Raw genomic sequence first — 18,782 nt, forward strand, 5'->3', positions numbered from 1 at the left:
TGAGGGGACGGGGCTTGCTGACTCTCAGAGCTGAGCTGAGTGTCTTTGGGCGGAGGCTTACTGCAGTAGGGGACCTCTGGACCCTTAATTGAAGGAGCTGGGTTTTCGGACCCCTGGAGCTGAGTGCCTTTGGGCCAAGGCTTTCTGCGGAGTGGCCTGCCCCTTGGGCACTGATCACCAGACCTGAAGGAACTCTGTCACATGGCCTGCCTGACCAACTCCATCCTGAGCATTTCCTCCCAGACTGTAGCCTGGCGTCTTCTGCGTCAAAACACCTCATCTTCCACATCGGATCCGAGTTCTTTGTGGCCATGCAAGGAAGCACGGAGCCCAGAGGGAGAGAATGGAGAGCATTGTGCGAGCCCAGGGGCCCAGGACGTGAGACGTCCCCTTCACCTGACCTTACAGGACCAGGGGTGACTACACTCACCCCTTCCGGGCCGTCTGCCTTCCTGGGCACCTGCAGGGTAGGGGGTCGGGCACTGGAAGCTCTCACTTGCGGTTAAGCAGTTGCATGCTTTACGCATACACACACACACACACACACCCCACCCCCTGGTCAGTTCCAACTCACAGATCAGAACCACTCCCTTTACACCAGCAGCAGTCTCCCCTCCTCCCCAAGGAGCAACCGGCAGGTTCAAACCGCTAACCTCCAGGCAGCGTCTGGGTGACACGGAGGACGCATAGGAGGCTGGGAGCCCCGAGGCCGCAGAGGAAGGCCAGTTGCGAACTGTCATTCGAGGTGCCCCTGACCAAGGGCGACCCCACGCCCTCTCTTGAACCATCCAGATCAGATGGGGGTGGAGTGATCTCTGCTGTGACCTGTTGGGATTTTCCTGGGCTGGTTTGGTCTCCAGGTTCCCCTTCCTAGTCTGTCTTAGTATGGAACCCCGCTGAGACCTGCGCCGGCATCCTCCGACAGAGGTGTGCTCACCGAGAATCAAACGAGGGTCCCCAATAACGCTACACTGAGCCACCACTGCCACACACACATACACCTCCCGCCCCCTGCTCTGCTGACTGGGGATAGAAATGCCATTACACGTGACCTCTGATTAGAATGCCTTTGTGTGCTCTGCAGCGAAGTGGCCTTGGGGCAAGTGTGCATCTACCGACTGCACGGCCGGTGGTGGTTCGATCCCACCAGCCACTGTGATGGAGAAAGAGGAGGCTGTCTGCTCGGGTAAAGATGTTCTGTCTCAGGAGCCCTGGGGGGTCGTTCTCCTCTGTGCTGTAGGGTCCATGAGTGGAAACGGGGGCAGCAGGGGATTGTGTTGGTTGCTTAGGAACGCTCATGGTACAGTGTTAACGTGCTCAGTGGCTCAAGGTGCGAACCCACCACGAACCCACCAGCTGCTCCTCGGGAGAAAGACGAGGCTTTCTGATCCTGTCAACCCAAAGGGGGCCGTTCGACTGTGTCCTGCAGGGTTGCTGTAAGTCGGAATAGAGTTGATGTCATCATTCAGCTTGGGGTTTTGTTTTTTGCTGTTTCCTTCTTGGCGGAAGATGAAGCCATCGCTTCCTCGAAACTGTACGGCCTCAGAAGCCTTGGGGACTATGTGTCAAAGGGCCGCTCCTGTGAGCGGGAAGGACTCGGAACGGGTGATTGTGCACGAAAGCAGCACCCCCGTGCTTCTGGGCTTCACACGAGGAAGGGCAGCCGGCCCTGCCCTCACCTGTGCTGCCCTGGCCCCCTCGGGGCCGGCCTGGTTTTTGGTGGTGTTGGGTGTCATCGAGCTGGTTCTGACCCACAGGGACGGTCCTGTGTCCACCCTCCTGTGCTTGGGCGCCTTGCTCCATCCTCTTCGACTGGTGTTCTCAGCCTTCCTCACGCCGCGACCCTGTCGTACAGTTCCTCCTGTGGCGGTGGCCCTGTCGGCGGGTGTATCTGCGGAGCAGAGTCTCAGTTCCTAAGAGCCTCGGAAATGTGGTCTCAGGCCACCCCTGTGAAAGGGTCGTTCGACCGCGACCCCCAGGCTGAGAGCCGCTGTCTTGGGGGACCTTTCCCTCTCGCTGCCCCTCCTCTTTCCCAAACAGGATGCCCAGGGCCTGGGCTTTCGAGGGGCTGGGTCACAGCCCTTGAGACGAAGAGTCTCAATGTTTGTACGTTTCTAATGTGACTCCCTGGCAGCTGGAATCATCGGATGAAAAGCATCCGCTTTTTTCTGTCTTGGTAGGAAAAAAAAAAGATTTAGGAAATGCCTCGAGTCGCATTGACCCGGAAATGAACTCTCCTGTCCTGCAGGTCAGCCAGAAGCAGGCCCTGCTAGGACATGAAATAATTAGACATGAAATAGGTCCCACGCAGGAAAAATGCCAGACTTGCTTCCTCCGCCCCCATGTGCCCGGTCCCTGTCTTGCCTGGGTGTCTCCTCGGGGCTCAGGGTAAGAGGCGGCGTTCGGGAAGGAGGGGCAGAGACGTCAGCTCGGAGCTGTACAGAGGGGAGGTCTGTCTTTACACCAGTGGGGCATGCTGGGAACATAGGTCATCCCAGAGGGTCGGCCGGGGGTAGGGCCAGGGATGGCGATGGAGTAGCTCTAGCTCACAGGGACCAGGGCACTTTAAAGCCCCCTCACAAGTAGATACGACCCCAATGTTTGAAGGGGTCCAGTCGTCCCAGCCTCCGAGTGCCTCCCATGATAGGTTGAAATGTGGACCCCACAGTGCCCCATCCTTGCCGTTACTGGTGGTCTTGACCCTATAAAACAAAACAGACTGCCACCAAGTGGATTCGACTCACAGCCACCCTACAGGGCAGGGTAGAACTACCCTGTGGGGTTCTGAGACTGTAACTCTTTATGGGAGTAGAAAGCCTCGTCTTTCTCCCTTGGAGCAGCTGGAGGTTTCGAACTGCTGGCCCTTGTGATTAGCAGCCAAACTCTCGTTTGCAGCCACTGTGCCAGCAGGGCTCCTGCGAGTGCGTCACTGCTAGCTCCAGGCATCTCTCTGAGGGTCTCCCTCTGTTCCTCTGGTAGCAATTGGTCTCTCCCTACAAATGGGCAGGGTGGAAATCATGTGTCAGTGCCTGGGAATTACAAACAAGTGCCCCCAGCCTCATTGTCTGCTCCCAATGCAGTACTCACTCGGTGGCGGGGGAGCTGGACTTTATATCTTAACACCAGTGTTTCCCAAAGTGTGCCGTACCGCCCCCAGTGGGGCAGTGCTGGAACAACCCAGCTCGGGTTGTTTACACTTCATCCTGGATTGGGGTGCGGGGAGGCCGTAGTACAAACGGTTTTAATCGGCAGGGTTGGGGGCTGGAGGGGTACTGACTCACTTTTTTCCCCTGGAAGGGGGTCAGTAGGCTACCTAAGTGTGGAACCTGTGTCGTGCAGAGTGACAGACCGCTGCTTGTTCGTTGATGATGGCTTGTTTGCAAAGGGCCTGCGTGTCGCAGAAGAATCTAAGTCCGTTTCTGTTTCACTTTTGCTACTTTCATGACCGGTCAGACCAGTGCGATGGGCCAGGCGTCTGGGGGGCTATGAAGGTTGTGACCCTGCTCTTTAAAGGTTTTAACATTTATTTTATGTGTATTACCACTCCCTTTTATTTGTGGATTATAACACAGGGAAAAGCACACTCTACGTAGGTGCACGGACCACCTCGTCAAAACAGTGACAGTATCCCAGTACCCCCCCACCCCCCACCCTGTGTACGTGGTTATTTTTGCTCCCCCCTCCCGCCCTTTTCTCACCCACCCGCCTTCCTTAACACTCTGTTCCTTCCCTCTCCTGCTTCTCCCGCCCCTGGCCTCGCCATAGTCTTTGAAGTCTTTGCCTTAGGTGTGAAAACAATGTTTTTCCTTTCTTCCTTTACAATAATGATGTCACGAAATATTTATGGGATTGACAGACTTTGCTGACCCTGATGCCATGCCCATGATGCCCCTTGTCATTGAGGTGTTTGACAGACTTGTGGTCCTTTTACATGGCTGCGTAATATTCCCTCGGGTGCACGCTCCAGAGTTTATCTGTTCCTCCACAGATGGCGGGTGGGGTGGTGGGGATTTGATTATTTCCATTTTTTCCCATGAGAGAAATTACTACCACAAACATGGGTGAGCATATGTCTGTTCATGTTTGTTCTTTATTTCTTCAGGAGAGATACCAAGCAGAGAGACTGCAGGGTCATAATGCGATTGGATTTGCATCTGTGTAAGGACTCACCATAGGATTCCCCATAGTGGTGTTCCAAGCCTGCAGTCCCCCACCAGCAGTGTGTGCGCATTCTGATCTCTACAGATCCTCTCCAGCATTTATTATTACTTTTAGATTTTGCAAAGAGAGTCAGGGTGAGGTGGTATCTCATTGTTATTTTCTCTTGTCTTTCTCTTGTGGCTACTGAACAAGGGAATTCCTTCATGTTTGTTGGCCGCATGAACGTCATCTTTAGGAAACTGGGTCTTGTGCCCATTTTTGATTGGGCTATTTGCAAATTTTCTTATTGAGCTGTTTTCGTTTTCTATAGATTTTTTCATAATAACCTGCGTTAGGCCTGACTGCCCAGAGCAGTGGTTCTCGACCTGTGCATCCCCATTTGGGGACTGAATGACCCTTTCACAGGGGGGCCTGATTCATCACAGTAGCAAAACTACAGTGATGAAGTGGCTACGAAAATAATTTTATGGTTGGGGGTCACCATAACATGAGGAACTGTATGGAAGGGTCGCGGCATTGGAAAGGTTGAGAATCACTGGTCTAGAGAAACAAATCCACTGACACTCATCTATGTATAAGAAAGAGCTTGTATCAAGAAGTAACTATAGATCAAGATGGCAGCCCATCCCATTCCAACTCAAGTTCATGAGTCACATGCTAGTTCCTAAGTCCCTCTTCAAACTCACCTGGCCACGTGTGACGATGCTGAATGCAGGCGTGAAGATCCCAGGCTGGCGAGTGCAGAGTCTCGTGGATCCACAGTCTGTGGAAACGTGGCAGGCGCCTACCGCTCTCAGGAGCAGTGCCAGAGTCCCAGCCGGCAAGAGGGCAAAGGGGCGGAGAAAAGAAGGAAGTTCCCAGCGTCCTCCTTGTGACCAGGCCACGCCCCCACGGAAGCGTCATCAGACTGTGACACATCTTCTAAAATCATCTGTCGCATAGCCCTTTGATATACCATTGCCAAGTACTTTTCACTCCAATCTGTGGGCTCTCTTCACTTTCCAGATGCACTATGGTGATGTGCATAAAGGCCATACTTTTAAAGGGTCTCGGTCCTCTGTTTCGTCTTCTGTTGTGGGTGTGTGCTTCCTTGTTTGGCAGTGTGTTGTGCCTTCTGTTAGGGCCCTTACGTTTGTCCCTATTTTCCATGGTTTCAGACAGCTGCTTTCTAAGACCCATAAAGTGTCCAAGGCCATGCAGACGTGGCTCGTTCTAAAAGCAGTCGCCAGCAAGTCAGCCTGAACTCATGGAGACCCAGGTGTGTCAGAGCAGACCGTGCCCCTTGGGGCTACCCCGGCCTTTCCCTGAGGTGCCTCTGAATAAGGGTGAAGCTGGTGCCTGATTCTAAAGCCCACAGCCATCCAGTCAATGCCGACTCTGAGCAACCCTGTGAGGTAGACTTGCCCTGTCGGTTTCCAAGACTGTAACTTCTGATGGGAGTAGAAGGTCCTGTATTTCTCCTGTGGAGAAGCTGGTGGCTTTGAACTGCTGACCTTGCAGTTAGTATCCCGTTTAACCACTACGCCACCAGGGCTCCTTCTGTTCTTAAGACCAGGCGCCATCAAGTCGATTCTGACTCCAGTGCATGGGTGCAGGAGCTGCATCATTGAGGTCCCGCTGGGCCGTTTCTTGGGAGCCAGTGGCTAGCCCTTTCTGCTGTCATGCACGTGGGCTAGACGTGAGTCTGTTCACCATCACACCCACTGCTGTCACTTCCAACTCTTACCCACAGGGCAGCTGCTTCAGAGGCTGTAAGTCTTCACAGAGGCAGGCTGCCTCCTCCTCCTCCCATACATAGGCCAGTGGCTTTGAACTGTCAACCTTTCTGTTAACCAGCCCATTGTCTAACCCACTGTGCCAGCAGGACCACGGGGAGACTGGGTAGAATTCTCCAAGAGAGTAAAGTTCCCGGGGTCACCCCTCCTCACCAGGGCCAGATTCTGTCTTCTTACCGAGAGAAAGAATTTTTCTGGTCAGAGAGGCCACGACCCCAAAGTGGGGACAGTGGGGGCAGAAAGATGGCTTCCCTGAGCATAGGTGAGTAAGGGTAGAGAAGGGGTCCCACAGGCATGAGGCATTCTGGGAGCTTGAGTCTGAGCTTGCTCTCTGTGTCCACAAGCGGGCGTCGGATGCAAGGGAAATGTAGTTGCACTCAGTCTTGCCTATAAGGGAATCCTGGTCTAAGAATCCCTCATCTGGACCCCCCCTGCCATATAGAACTGCCCCCACAGAGTCTCTAAGTCTCTAAATCTTTACGGGAGACACTACCACAGCATTCTTCTTCCGAGCAGCTGGTGGGTTTGAACCTCCGACCTTTCTGTTAGCAGCGGAGTGCTTTAACCACTGTGCCTCCAGGACTCTTTGGCCCCTGAAGCCTGACCTCCCTGAACCTCCCAGAGTAATGCACTTGACCCTGCGTGACTCCGGAAAAGGCAGCCTGGGACCAGCTGAACAGGACTTGTATCTGAGCCGGGTTTGACCTGCAGGTGGCTGTGCCCCTCATACAGCCAGACGTGTGACCTATGACCTCTCTGACCGCTTGCTGTCCGGGCCACGCCAGCTATGGGGGCCCTGTGTGTGTCAGAGTCTAACTGTGCTTCCCAGGGTTTCCGTGGGCTGTGTTTGTTCGTTTGTCTGTTTTAGTAGACTTACGTGTCTGGCCTTTTGCTGAGCAGCCCAGCGGCCTCTGCTACCTGCTCCTCCAGAATTCTGGAACCGCCCTGTGGCTGAGTGCCTGCCTTCTAGTTGATGCTGACTCGCAGCGACTCTGTGGGGCTGCTAACTGTAAGGTCAGCGGTTTTAAACCACCAGCTGCTTGAGGGAGAAAAAAACGAGGCTCTCTACTCCCCTAACGAGATAGAGTCTCGGAAACCCATGGGGCAGCCCTGCTTTGTCCTGCATGGTCGCTATGGGATGGACTAGACTGGATAGCAGTGAGTTTGTTTGTTTGCTGATGCAGACAGGAGCTGGTCTCCTGGTCTTTTCTCCCACATGGTCGGGTTTGAACTGCCAACCAGTGCATAGCTACTATCCCACCCAGGCGCCCTCCCAGGGGAGAAAAGGAGGCGAGGGGTGGGGGTGGGGGGGGGCAGCAAGCCATCCTCCAAGAAAATAATTGTGTGTGTGTGTGTGTGTGTGTGTGTGTGTGTGTGTGCGTGCACTGACTGCAGCTTTTCTCAGCTCTAAATTCATGGGGAGAAACATGCGTGTGGTCGCCCATCTAGTTGAGGTGTGTAGCTATGTTGTCCCAGGCTCCCTGGTGGTGCTGTGGGTACAAATTGGACTGCTTACGGCAAGATCAGTGGTTCAAACCCACCAGCTGCTCCGAGGGAGAAAGCTGGGGCTGCCTGCTCCCCTCAGGATGCACAGTCTCAGAAAACCAGAGGCAGTCTGCCTGTCCTGTAGGGTCGCTGTGAGTCAGAATCGCCTGGCAGGCAGTGGGTTTGGCTTGAGTTGTCTGTTACCCACCTGTTTAGGGTAAAATCAGGAAACCTGCCAAGAGAGCATGAGGCTCCTGAGCCCCTGGCCCGCAGTCCCTCCTGCAGCCCCCCTGTGGGTCGTTTGGGCTACTGGCTGCTGAGCGGAGCTAGTGCTGGCCGTCAGGGAAAGCCCTGGAGTCAGCCTCTAGGGCCATTTTCTAGAAGATGGTCTTGGTCACTCTCGTGTCCCGTGGACGCCCAGGCTCCACCTGGAGGTCTTTGAGGCCTAGGTCCCTGCTCTGCTGGGATGGGCTCTGAGACGGCACTGCGCGCCTGGTTCCCCACCCTGCTGCACCCCTTTCCCGTGTGGCTTGCTCGGTCGTGGGGACGGTCGCCAGACAGACCGAGCTCAGCAGTAAACAGGAAATCCGGCTGCAGTGGCCAGACCTGTGGGACACTGCCAATTTTTCATGAAGAATTTAGAAAGTCATTGGCCGGATGTCATTGTCTGGAGGAAAACAGGGCCAGTGGACCCCCGCGAACATGTGCCACTCTTGACTGCACAGGGCCATCGCGTTGTAACGTCTGATCTTCGCTATGATCATTCAGTAAAGCTTTTGTCCCTGAACCATAAGGTCAGAGGTTCAAACCCACCAGCAGCTCTGTGGGGCTTTCTGCTCTGATGAAGATTTACAGACTGGGAAGCCCACAGGGCAGTTCTGCTCTGTCCTCTCCGGCCGCTGTGAGCCGGAACGGACTTGACGGCCGTGAGGGCGTTTTGCTTTTTGTTTCTGGCGTTGTGACGAGTGAGCTGCGCATCAGCCACCCAACGGAGGAGGACCAGAAAGACGTGAACGCTGGAGGCTGCTGCCGTGTTAAAGCCTACAGCTCGATCAGAACATCAATTTAGTGAGCCATAACCAGCTTAACATTAAAAAAAAAAATTTGGAAATAGCAATGTGCATTGTGTTGTAAGATGCAATCCTTTACCAAAACTTCTCTGGGACATGTAAGTGTGTGTATCTGGAGAAAGAGGAGGCTGTCTGGTCCCATGAAAGTTTCTAAAACCAAACTGACTGCCATCGAGGCAAGTCTGGCTTCCAGTGACCCTACAGGACAGTTGACAACTGCCCCTGGAGGGCTCTGAGACTGTCACTCTTCACGGGAGTAGACAGCCTCATCTTTCTACCATGGAGCAGCTGGTGGGTTCGAACTGCTGACTTTGTGGTCAGCAACCCAATTCATCACCCACTCTGAGCTGGAATAAAGATGAGGCTCTTTGCTGCTGTAAAGAACAAGCCTCAGAAACCCACAGGGGTGGTGCAACTCTGTGCTCTGGGGGTGCAGTGAGTCAGAACAGCCGCTGGCAGTGGGGTGGGCTGGGTAAGTAAGCGCGAGTGTGTCTATGTACATCCTGGGTCACCATGGACTATGCATTCCTTACGCTGGGTTTTGGTCAAAGACATTTGATAGTCCTTTCTTTATCTGTGTTTTTTTAATACAGAAATGAACATATTTTCAAATCTTTCTTTAGTTAAAGACAGTGGTACGGAAGACCATTTAGTTATTTCTCTTAAAAAGAAAACAAACAAAAAGAAATAGTGGCCACGGAACAGACGCCCCTGTGGTGGTCCCACGTGTACTACTGTGCCCGGTGGGCTTCCTCCTCTTTCCGGTAATATTTCGTCCCATTTCCAGTGAAAGGCAACACAGCCGGTGAGGCCCCCAGCGGACGGTTTCTGTTCGGTGACCGGAATGCCGCTTTTCCCAATGTGTCGGCATCCTGTGCCACGTGGGTGCTGGTGGCTCCGTTTCCCTCCCCCATCTTCTCCCAAGAAGAGCCCTGGCGGTGCAGTGGATGGGTGTCGGCTACTAACCTCAGGGTCAGCCGTTTGAAACCAACAGGCTCCTCGGGAGAGACGAGGCTTGAGGGTCTCAGAAACCCACCGCGGCACTTCTGCCTTGTCCGGTAGGGTGGCTGTGCGTTTGGGTCTTTGCGTCTCCTGTGTCTCCTCTGTCCTGGGGTCGCCGGTGACCGTCTGGACTCCTGTGGGCTGAGCGCTAATGCGGAGCCTCCGGGAGGAGGCGCCTGCCTTGGGCCTGAGTGAGAGATGGTTCTGGAGCGAGGGATACATGATAAAACGTGAAACAGAGAATGGGAAAGTTAATTGGATGCAAAAGGAAGAACGTGAAGATAAAGGACCGCAGGAGGTTGATTGATTAGCTGGCTCAACTCCTGCTGGAAGTCCGGCATTCCTGTGGGGTGTGGGACAGAGAGAGGGCCATTTGCTGGTTTTCAGGGATTCTGCTTTACCCAGCGGTGACTATGTTAGAGGGTGGGGTGGGGACAGGGGAAGGGACTCGGCTGGGAACACGAGGTATAGAAGGGAGCCTTCATTAGGGATTGAAACGCCAATAAGATGAAATCGATCCAGGCTTTAAAAACCAAACCCAACCCAACCCACTGCGAGAGTTCCTTCCAGCTCGGAATGACATCGGTTTCCGCAGCGGAAACACTTCTTTCTCCCCACCACCCCAGGATTCATAAACTACATTTACCAAGCACTTACTGGGCACATCAGATGTAAAGCAGGCGGCTAGGGACAGAAAATAAATTGAAGAAATAGACACACCGATTTCAGCTACTGGGGAAGTACAGAAGCTCTACACTTTACGGAAATTATGTCTGCCCAAAGAATAAACTACAAATATAATACAATAAAAACCCAAAATTGTGCTTAACATCACAGGCTCATCACAAAATGGGCTGGAAAATGCCTACATCGTATCCATTCTCATGACGTATTTCACATGAAGTTAACCCAAAACCAAACCCGCTGCGTGCAGTCGGTTTCTGAGTAGAAAGCCCCGTCTTGTCTGTGGAGCTGCTGGTGGTTTTGAACTTCTGACCATGCGGATCGCAGGCCAACAAGCAACCATGGCACATTGAAGATTGTTTCACTAGGGCAGATACTCCTTTCGCAGGAGTGAAATTTGCTTAAATAGGACAAATACACTGGCTAGACCAGAGGAGGTACACTGATACAGATAGGAACTGAAAATACAGGGAATCCAGGATGGATGAGCCCTGTAGGACCAGTGGTGTGAGTGGCAAAACAGGGAGGGTAAAGGGAGAATGGGTAGGAAAGAGGGAACCGATTACATGGAACTGTGTGTGACCTCCTCCCTGGGGGACAGACAACCAAAAAGTGGATGAAGGGAGATGTCGGACAGGGCAAGATATGACAAAATACCCATTTATAAACTATCAAGGGCTCATGCGGGAGGGGGGAGCGGGGAGTGAGGGGAAAAATGAGGACCTAATGTCGGGGGTTTAAATGGAGAGAAAATGTTTTGAGAAACGATGTACAAATGCGCTTTACACAATTGATGTGTGTATGGATTGGGATAACAGTTGTATGAGCCCCTAATAAAATGTTTAAAAAAAAAAAAAAGGACAAATACTTCAGCACACTGCTGGCCTGTCCACGGTCAACATGAAGGTCGAGCTTATTAACCACGTTCTTTTCAAAGCTGTTCCTATCTGCTTTTGTCTGATCTTCTTCAAATTTCCCTGATTTCATTTTTTTAAGCAATATAGTCTCACCACGTCCTTTTAATCTCTCTGAACTCTGCAGCTTCGAAGCGTGTGTTCTTCTTGGCAGCTTCTAGGTTTTCTCTGGTGCTCACTCCGAGTTCTACAAATTCCGTTAAGTGCCCACAGCCTGCTCGTGCCGGCTGACACGATGTTGTGAGTAATTGTCCTGTCAGTGCTGTGGGTCTGCAGATATCGCTTCATCCGGAAACTCAGAAGCCGCTGTCTTTTTCCCCAGCATGGCCTGGGTGTCCAACCGAAAGAGCTGTAATAAACGGCACAGGGACACGGGTTTTTTCTTAGGGTCAGTGAAAAACTATTCTGAGGATTATTTCAGTTCACCCCATCCCGTTTCAGTAATTTTGTACGGTGGCTTAGCGGCGATTCTTTGGGGACCGACCTAACTTTCCTGTACTTTCAGCTGGGTTTCTTCACATACGCTGACATACCCTCGTTCCTGTATGGTTTTGCGGCCACTGCCCACTGATGAGTGTGTCCATTGCCCTCCCTCTTCCCGCCAAAGTCTCGGCGATGTTCCCATCATGTGCTGGTTTAACAATAGTAACTCCCTCACTGTCCCGCCGGACTCAGGCCCAAGATGGGCCATTCCCTAGAACACACAGCCCCACGGGAGACACCCCACCTCTGCCATGGAAAGACACTGAGGGGTCACCGCGCCCCTCAGAGGCCCCACTCCTCCCCAGCAGGCCCAGGTGAATGTCCCTTCTCCTGGTCCCTGAAGCCCATCCAGCCCTGCAGGAGAGGAGAACACGGTGATGCTATAGCTCTTCTTGGGAGAAAGATGGGCTTTCTGCTCCTGTAAAGAGTTAGCCTCAGAAACCCACAGGGGCCATTCTCCCTGTCGCTGTGAGCGGGTACAGACTCGATGGCAGTGGGTTTGGCTTCTCTGGACCTCTTTATTATTATTATCATTATTAAAAACTTTTATTGGGGGCTCTTGCATCTCTTATCACAATCCACACATTCATCCAGAGTGTCAAGCACTTTTGTACCTATGTTGCCATCATCATTTTCAAAGCATTTTCTTTCTACTTGAGCCCTTGGTATCAGCTCCTCATTTTCCCCCTCCCTCATGAACCCTTGATAAGTTATAGATTATCATCTTCGTATCTCACATCGTCCTGTGTCACCAGCACAGGCAGCCTCATCTTTCTCCCAGGGAGCAGCTGCTGGATTTGAAACACTGACCTTGTGGTGACTAGCCCGGCGCTTTATCCACCGCGCCACCAGGGGTGCCCGAGACGGCATGCCGTTTCGGGAATCCTGTGGGCTGCACTCCTCAGCCCCACAGGTCAGAATCCATTCAGGGGCCCGCCATCCATGGGGCGATGATGGAACTTAAGGAGAGAGCCTACCTGGCGATCGATTGTAGGTGGTGGCGTGGTGCTGACACGTTGGGCTGCGGAACCCAAGGTCAGCAGTTCGAAGCCACCAGCAGCTCCGTGGGAGACCCACAAGGCTGTCTATTCCCCTAAAGAGCCACAGCCTCAGAAGCGCAGCCGGGCAGTTCTACCCTGGCCTGTGAGGGTCACTGTGAGTCGGAATTGACGACGCGATGACGCTAAGAAGGAAAGGTCGGAGCGCCCTCTATTTATCTGTCTCCCAGATAATGGGCAAGTCAGATAAGAATGCTGCCGAGGCTCCCACGGAAACCCACCTTCATCAGCGGCTGATGGTCTGCGTGCGCCTGCCTCCCCAGTGTCAGCGGTCCCCGTAGAGACCCCGCCACTCTTGGGCTGAAAACAGAGCCTGGGGTGTGACACAGAGGACAGACAGCCTTTGCCCAAGGGCAGAGGTCAGAAGGAAGGGTGAGGAGGGGAGGGGAGGAAATCGGATACCCGTTGAGTGGTGTTATATCTGGGGGCTGGCAGTCCATGAGCTGAGACAAGACGTGCGCGGATCAGGGAGGACGGATCCGCTCTACAAACCTTCACCCCGCTCACGAGAGAATGTGGAAAAGGAGGAAAGAAAGATCGAAAGAGAGGCCGTGTCCACGAGGGACAAGCACAGGGGAGTGGGGTCAGGGCCAGAATCAGATGACAAGAGGAGCAGCCTGGAGGGAAGGGGGAGAGTCCTGGCACTTGGGTGGCAGCGGGCAATCTTGGGTAAGTTACACCTGAATTGCTGATGAGCCTCCTGCTGGGAGATGCTGAGATAGCAGAGAAGCCAGGTTACTGAGGGCGGGGACCAGAGAACCGGAGCCCCTTGAAAGTCAGGTAGATGATGAGGTTTGAGGGCACGGAATCCATTAGAAGAAGGGTGTGTAGCCAGCCAAGGGAGGCATCCCTTGAAAAACCAAGCCCAGAGAACAGCAGACCGGGGGAGGCACAGTCCGGAAGGCTATGCAGAAGCTAAGCTGGCCGGTGACGACGCCGGGTCCAGAGCGCCGGGCCGTGTGGACCCCAGTCCTACAACCTGGAGCTCCCCAAGAAGTTCTTGAAACGGGTGCTCCGCCCGCGTCCCAGGTAGGAAGTTTGAGGTGGGGAGTTCTGTTTACCTGGGAGGTGGAATCTCCGTAGCTAGTCCCCTGAGAGTGGGTGGAAGCATTTTGCCACAGTCTTTAGACCATCTCGGGGGTGGTCCTTGGGGGAGCTGAAATGTGTGCCTTCTCAAGTGTTGACATTTAGGTAGGGAGATAGGTGGGAAGTCCCCTTTCAGGAGAGAGACAGACAGACTCAAAGGTGGCTCCAGGTCTCTGAGCAGTTGGCACGTGGCTGGATAAAGTCAGACTAGAGGCAGTCAGCCTTGTTTGCAAGAAGAGAAAGGCTGACTTTCCTTAAGAAAACTGGAGACAGAAGGGCGGTGATAGGAAAACATTTTATTAGAAATTCACTGGCAATCCAGGGAGGGGGCAATGAACACCACAGACGGAAGGCCCCAACTCTGTCTTTCCGGGCTTCAGAAAATCATCCTGAGTGGCTATGAGCCATTCACGTTAAGTGAGACTTTTAAGAAAGGTCGCTTGGAAAAGCGACCTCCATGGCTGAGGACATGGACGTGGTGAAGGCTCTCCTGAACCGTCTGGCCTTTCCACCTGCAGCTTTGCATCCTCTTAGATACACGGTGGGGGCATTTGGGGGAGGCGGTGTCAGTGGTTAAAGTGCTTGCCTGCTGACCAAAAGGTCAGCCATTCAGACACCAGAAAGAGGAGACAGACGTAAAGATGCCAGCCGTGGGACCCTGATGGGGCAGGCCTGCCCTGCCCTGTGGGGTCAGCTGCCCAGCAACAAGGGTGTAGCCACTGAGGTCAGTGAGGCCCCGGGAAGTAACTGCTGGGTCCCATTTGCTCTCCATCTGAGTTGAGTGTTCTGTGTGGACGGGAAGGTGGGTGCATGACTTAACAGCAAGACTGCGAGGCTGTGACTGCCGGTTGAGTTTTGGGATCACCACCCCAGGCCCCTTCTCACTGAGAGGATTCTAGTCTAGTCATTGGCAACCAACTGACTGTGTTTTAACCCTGGTGATGCTACTAAGGCCCTGGCTTCCTCCCTCTCCCACCCTCGCTCCTCCCCATCTCTCTCTCTCTCTCACTCAGTGAAGCAGTGCCGTGGGAGACGTTGGGGCTCCTTTTTCCCCTCTGTTTCTGAATGGCATACTGGAAAATTCAGGCTGTTGGCCCACTGCTGACATTTCAACTCTGATGCAGGCGCCTGTCCCCGTTGCTAGTGCAGGGGAATCTCCAGGGGACTCTTTGTGGCTGGCCAGATGGGAAAAAACAAACAACCCAGTCCTATTTTGGGACTCACCCCTGACGATTGTACAAAAGTTTGGGACCTTGAATACATCTAAGACAACGCTCTTGACCTGCAGCTCAGAGGATGAAGTGGTTCTCTGGGCTTCCTTGGCAGGGGAGGCCATGCCCAGCCTCGTGGGCAGTGGACACAGGGGAACCCGAGATAGGCTTGTGTCTTCGGCTTCCTCAGTTAAGCATCTTCTCAAATGGGTTAGAACAGTCATTTGATTCATGGAAGACCATGAACCCCAAACCAAACCCAATCCATTGCTATCCAGTTGGTTCTGATCCATACACAAGGTTTTGGAGCCTGTCAGTCTTTACGGGAGCAGACAGCCTCATCGTTCTCTCGTGGAGTGACTGGTGCGTTTGAACTGCTGACCTTGCAGTTAGCAGCCCCGTGCTCACCCCACAATGCCACCAGGGACCTTTAAGATAATACCCCCCAAACCTGCTGCCATCAACTCGGTCCCGACTCTCAGAGATCCTCTAAAGCAGAGCAGAGATTTGCCCCCGTGGGTTTCCGTGCTGCAGACCTTTACTGGAACAGACAGCCTCGACTTTCTCCCGCAGACTAGCCGGTGGGTTAGAACTGCCAACCTTGTTGCGGGCGGCCCTACGGCTTATCCCAGAGTGCCACCAAGGCCCCTTAACATAATGTCAAGGACATGCGAGTGCTGAGGCCTTGTTTGCCTGGAAACCTCCATTCGAACCAGTCTGGAGTGCCCCTTCCACGTGTCATGCTGCTGACGTGGTGGCTGGGTCCGCCCCGGGCACGCCCCTCCCTTGAGCCTGCGTGCGGCGGATCGGCTGCAGATTGAATGGCAGGTGGAATCGAGAGGCAGCGGAAACTCGAGGCTGGTGCAGATAACGAGCGCTATCATTACCCCTGAGTGCAGGCCCTCGAGGAAGAGGAATCTGGGGTCCCCAAGTCCTGCTCGCTCACCCTGAAATGTGAGCCACCAAGGCCAGGAGAGGCCTCCTTGTGAGCGTGCAGTCGATTCAAACCTCCGTCCTTGGGAAAGGGGTCTGGATGCAGAGAGAGAGACTGGTATTTGGATTGGAGCGTGTGTGTGCGCGCGAGTTATGTACACACGGGTGCATTTAAATACGGGAGGGGGGGGTCCTTCATGAAGCTCATGCCGCTTTTTATTAGCGGTAGTTAGTGTGAGATGGTTCTCTTGGAAAGCCTCTGACGTGGAAGTTGTGTATGAAGTCATTTCAGGGGACAGATTTAGGGGCTTTCCTCACAGCTTCAAGGGCCACCTGCACAGGCCACCACAGACCCTGGGCACCTCCGTCCTCTCGGGCCAAGGGGCCTCACCATCCTGGCTTTGCACAGTAGGACTTACGGGCACCTTCTGCCCTGCCTCCAGGGAAACTCCCAGTGCCCTCTGGGAATGTGTAAGTCCCCAATCTGTGAAACACATGGTCCTTAAAAGGTGCTGCCAGTGAACTCAGAAATCCCACTGCCAGCGAGCGGACCATGACTCACAGCCAGCCTGTAGGACAGAGCAGACCTGCCCTGTGGGTGTCTGAGACCGTCAGCTCTATGGGAACGGGCAGCCTCCTCTTTCTCCAACGGAGAGGCTGGTGGGTCTGAACCACAGCCCCCGTGGTTAACAGGCCAAGGCTTGTCCCACAGGGCCGTCCAGACTCTGCAAGACAATGTAACTGAAACCCACTGCCGTCCAGTTCAGGCCAGCTCATAGGACACTGCGGGACAGAGAAGACCTGCCCCCGTGCCTTTCTGAGTGTGTCCATTTTGGGGGATCAGACAGCCTCCTCTTTTTCCCAAGGTAAAAGACTCCTGATTAGCAGCCAGGTGGCTGACCCACTCTACCCCTGGGGTCCCTTGTCCTCTACACACTGGCCCTGGACGATGTATGAGTCTTCCACAGCCGCCCATCTGGTGTCCTGCACAGCAGCTTCCTGCGTGTCCGTCATCCCACCGAGGGAGGAATGCAGCCTCCTCCGTGCCGCTCAGATTCCAGAAGACGTTCTTGCCTCCACTGGGAAATAGGCCGGCTTACCTGAGATTCTTCTGAGCTTGGCAGGGGTGTTAGAGACTCTGAGGCGTCTGCAGCCTGAGTCACCGGCCGGGCTCGGTGTGGGAAGGGGCTTTGGCTGCTGAGGAGAGCAGCTCCTGATCTTTTCATTCTGGAAGAGATTTTTCCGTGAATGTTTTCAACCCCTTGGTATACATGCGTGCCCCAGATGGAAGGAGCCCTGGGGTGCACTGAGAATCCCGGCATAGGGGCTTACACATTGGACCGCTCATCTCAAGATCAGCAACTCAAACCCACCAGTAGCTTTGCAGGAAAGAGAAGGCTCTGTGCTCCCAGGAAGACTTAGAGCCTCGGGAACTCAAGGGGCAGGACGTCCGAGCCCTCAGCCCTGTGTAAGGAACTTTGAAAAGAACGGACAGGATTCAGCAGCCTGAGTTCTGGCCCTCCCCTGAGAACTAAAACTTCTTAGTTCCAGCTTGACCTCTCAGAGGGAGGGATTGCCACAAAGCAGCCTCACAAAAGCCGAAATTCTGTGCTGCCTGGCAGGATTCCTGCAGACCCACCCCCCATCTCGCTGGCTCTCTGGGCCCTCAGTGGAGAAGGGAGAAACAATGAGCCCCCCATGCCACCCCCACCTCTAACTAACACGGCAGAGGACACTAACATTCCCCCTAACATTCCTGTGGGGAGATCAACTCTGAACTTGGAGGACAAGATTCATAGGCTCCTGTCACCCACTCACCGCATTCCAGCTGGGTAGGAGAATATTAGATCAGTTGTAAGCCGGCTCCCAGTGCCTTGCTGGAACTCTTGGGGACCAGACTGTAGTGGAACTTCCACAGAGAACCAGGGACGTGGGTCGCCCTTGGGGCAGTGGGGGTGGGGTGGGGTGGGAGTCGGTGGGGGGACGTTGCTTGCACAATTTGGTGACCAGAGAATCAGTGTGACAGAGTTTGGGCATGTCTCCGTAGGTCCAGGATTCAATGTGCTATCACTTGCCTGCTGTCAGCTCGTGCCCATAGAGAATCTGGGCCCTGCTCTGACATACAGGGTCAGCGAACATAACTCAGGTGGGTGTGCGGGTGGTGTGTCAGGTGATCTCGTTTCTCCCCTGTTGTGTTGACTGTGCTGATAACGGCCTAGCACTGGGGTCTCGGGGTCAGCCTCCAACCTGGATTTCAACAGAGGCAATGTTTCTTTTCTGCCTTTGGCTTCTGCTGGGACCAAACACCTGGCCACCCTGGGCTATCAGGATCTACATCAGTGCATGGGCATGGCTTTGTGCCCTGAAATAGCTTATGTATTTAAAAATCAACAGTGCCATGTCTCCGAAAGAGCAATCTGCACACATCCAGCAACAAGAGAGCAGAACCCAGTCGATGGAATACGTGCTGATCTGGACCTTGGAGGAGGAGAAAGATCTGGATCTTCCCGTGAGGAAGTTTAGGGCGATGATGTCCAGCTGCTTTGAGTGATTGGAGAAAAAGTCTGATAGAAATGCAGAAAAAGAGAAGAGACGATACAGGAAGAATCCAACAGCAACGAAAAACTAGAAGTAACTCAGCAATTCCAAATAGAAGTTCAAGAGGAACTAGAAACGTGTTAGAACTAGACAACCCCTTGAAAGAACAAAACAGAGGGAATGAAATAATGGAATCAAGAATCAGTGATCTCAAACACAAATCTCTCAACGCCAAAATACAAGAAAACCAAGGTATCAACATAAGGAACATAAAAAAACAAACTGAAGAAAGCCTAAGAATCGTATGGCATGCCCTCAGCGGGAACAAGGGAACAATGCGTGTATGTTTGATAAACTTCTCAGAGCAGGAAGAAGAAATATG

The 18,782-nt window shown here is 53.5% G+C and overlaps 1 pseudogene; it reads right to left on the bottom strand.

Annotated features, from left to right (window-relative positions):
• LOC101644211 overlaps positions 1-12,444 on the bottom strand; it is a 15,389-nt pseudogene extending 2,945 nt beyond the window's left edge.
• Positions 12,445-18,782: the final 6,338 nt, after the last annotated feature.

Source organism: Echinops telfairi, unplaced genomic scaffold (assembly GCF_000313985.2).
Source record: "Echinops telfairi isolate 266 unplaced genomic scaffold, ASM31398v2 ScPeMD7_2565;HRSCAF=3150, whole genome shotgun sequence".
Lineage (NCBI taxonomy): Eukaryota > Metazoa > Chordata > Mammalia > Afrosoricida > Tenrecidae > Echinops > Echinops telfairi.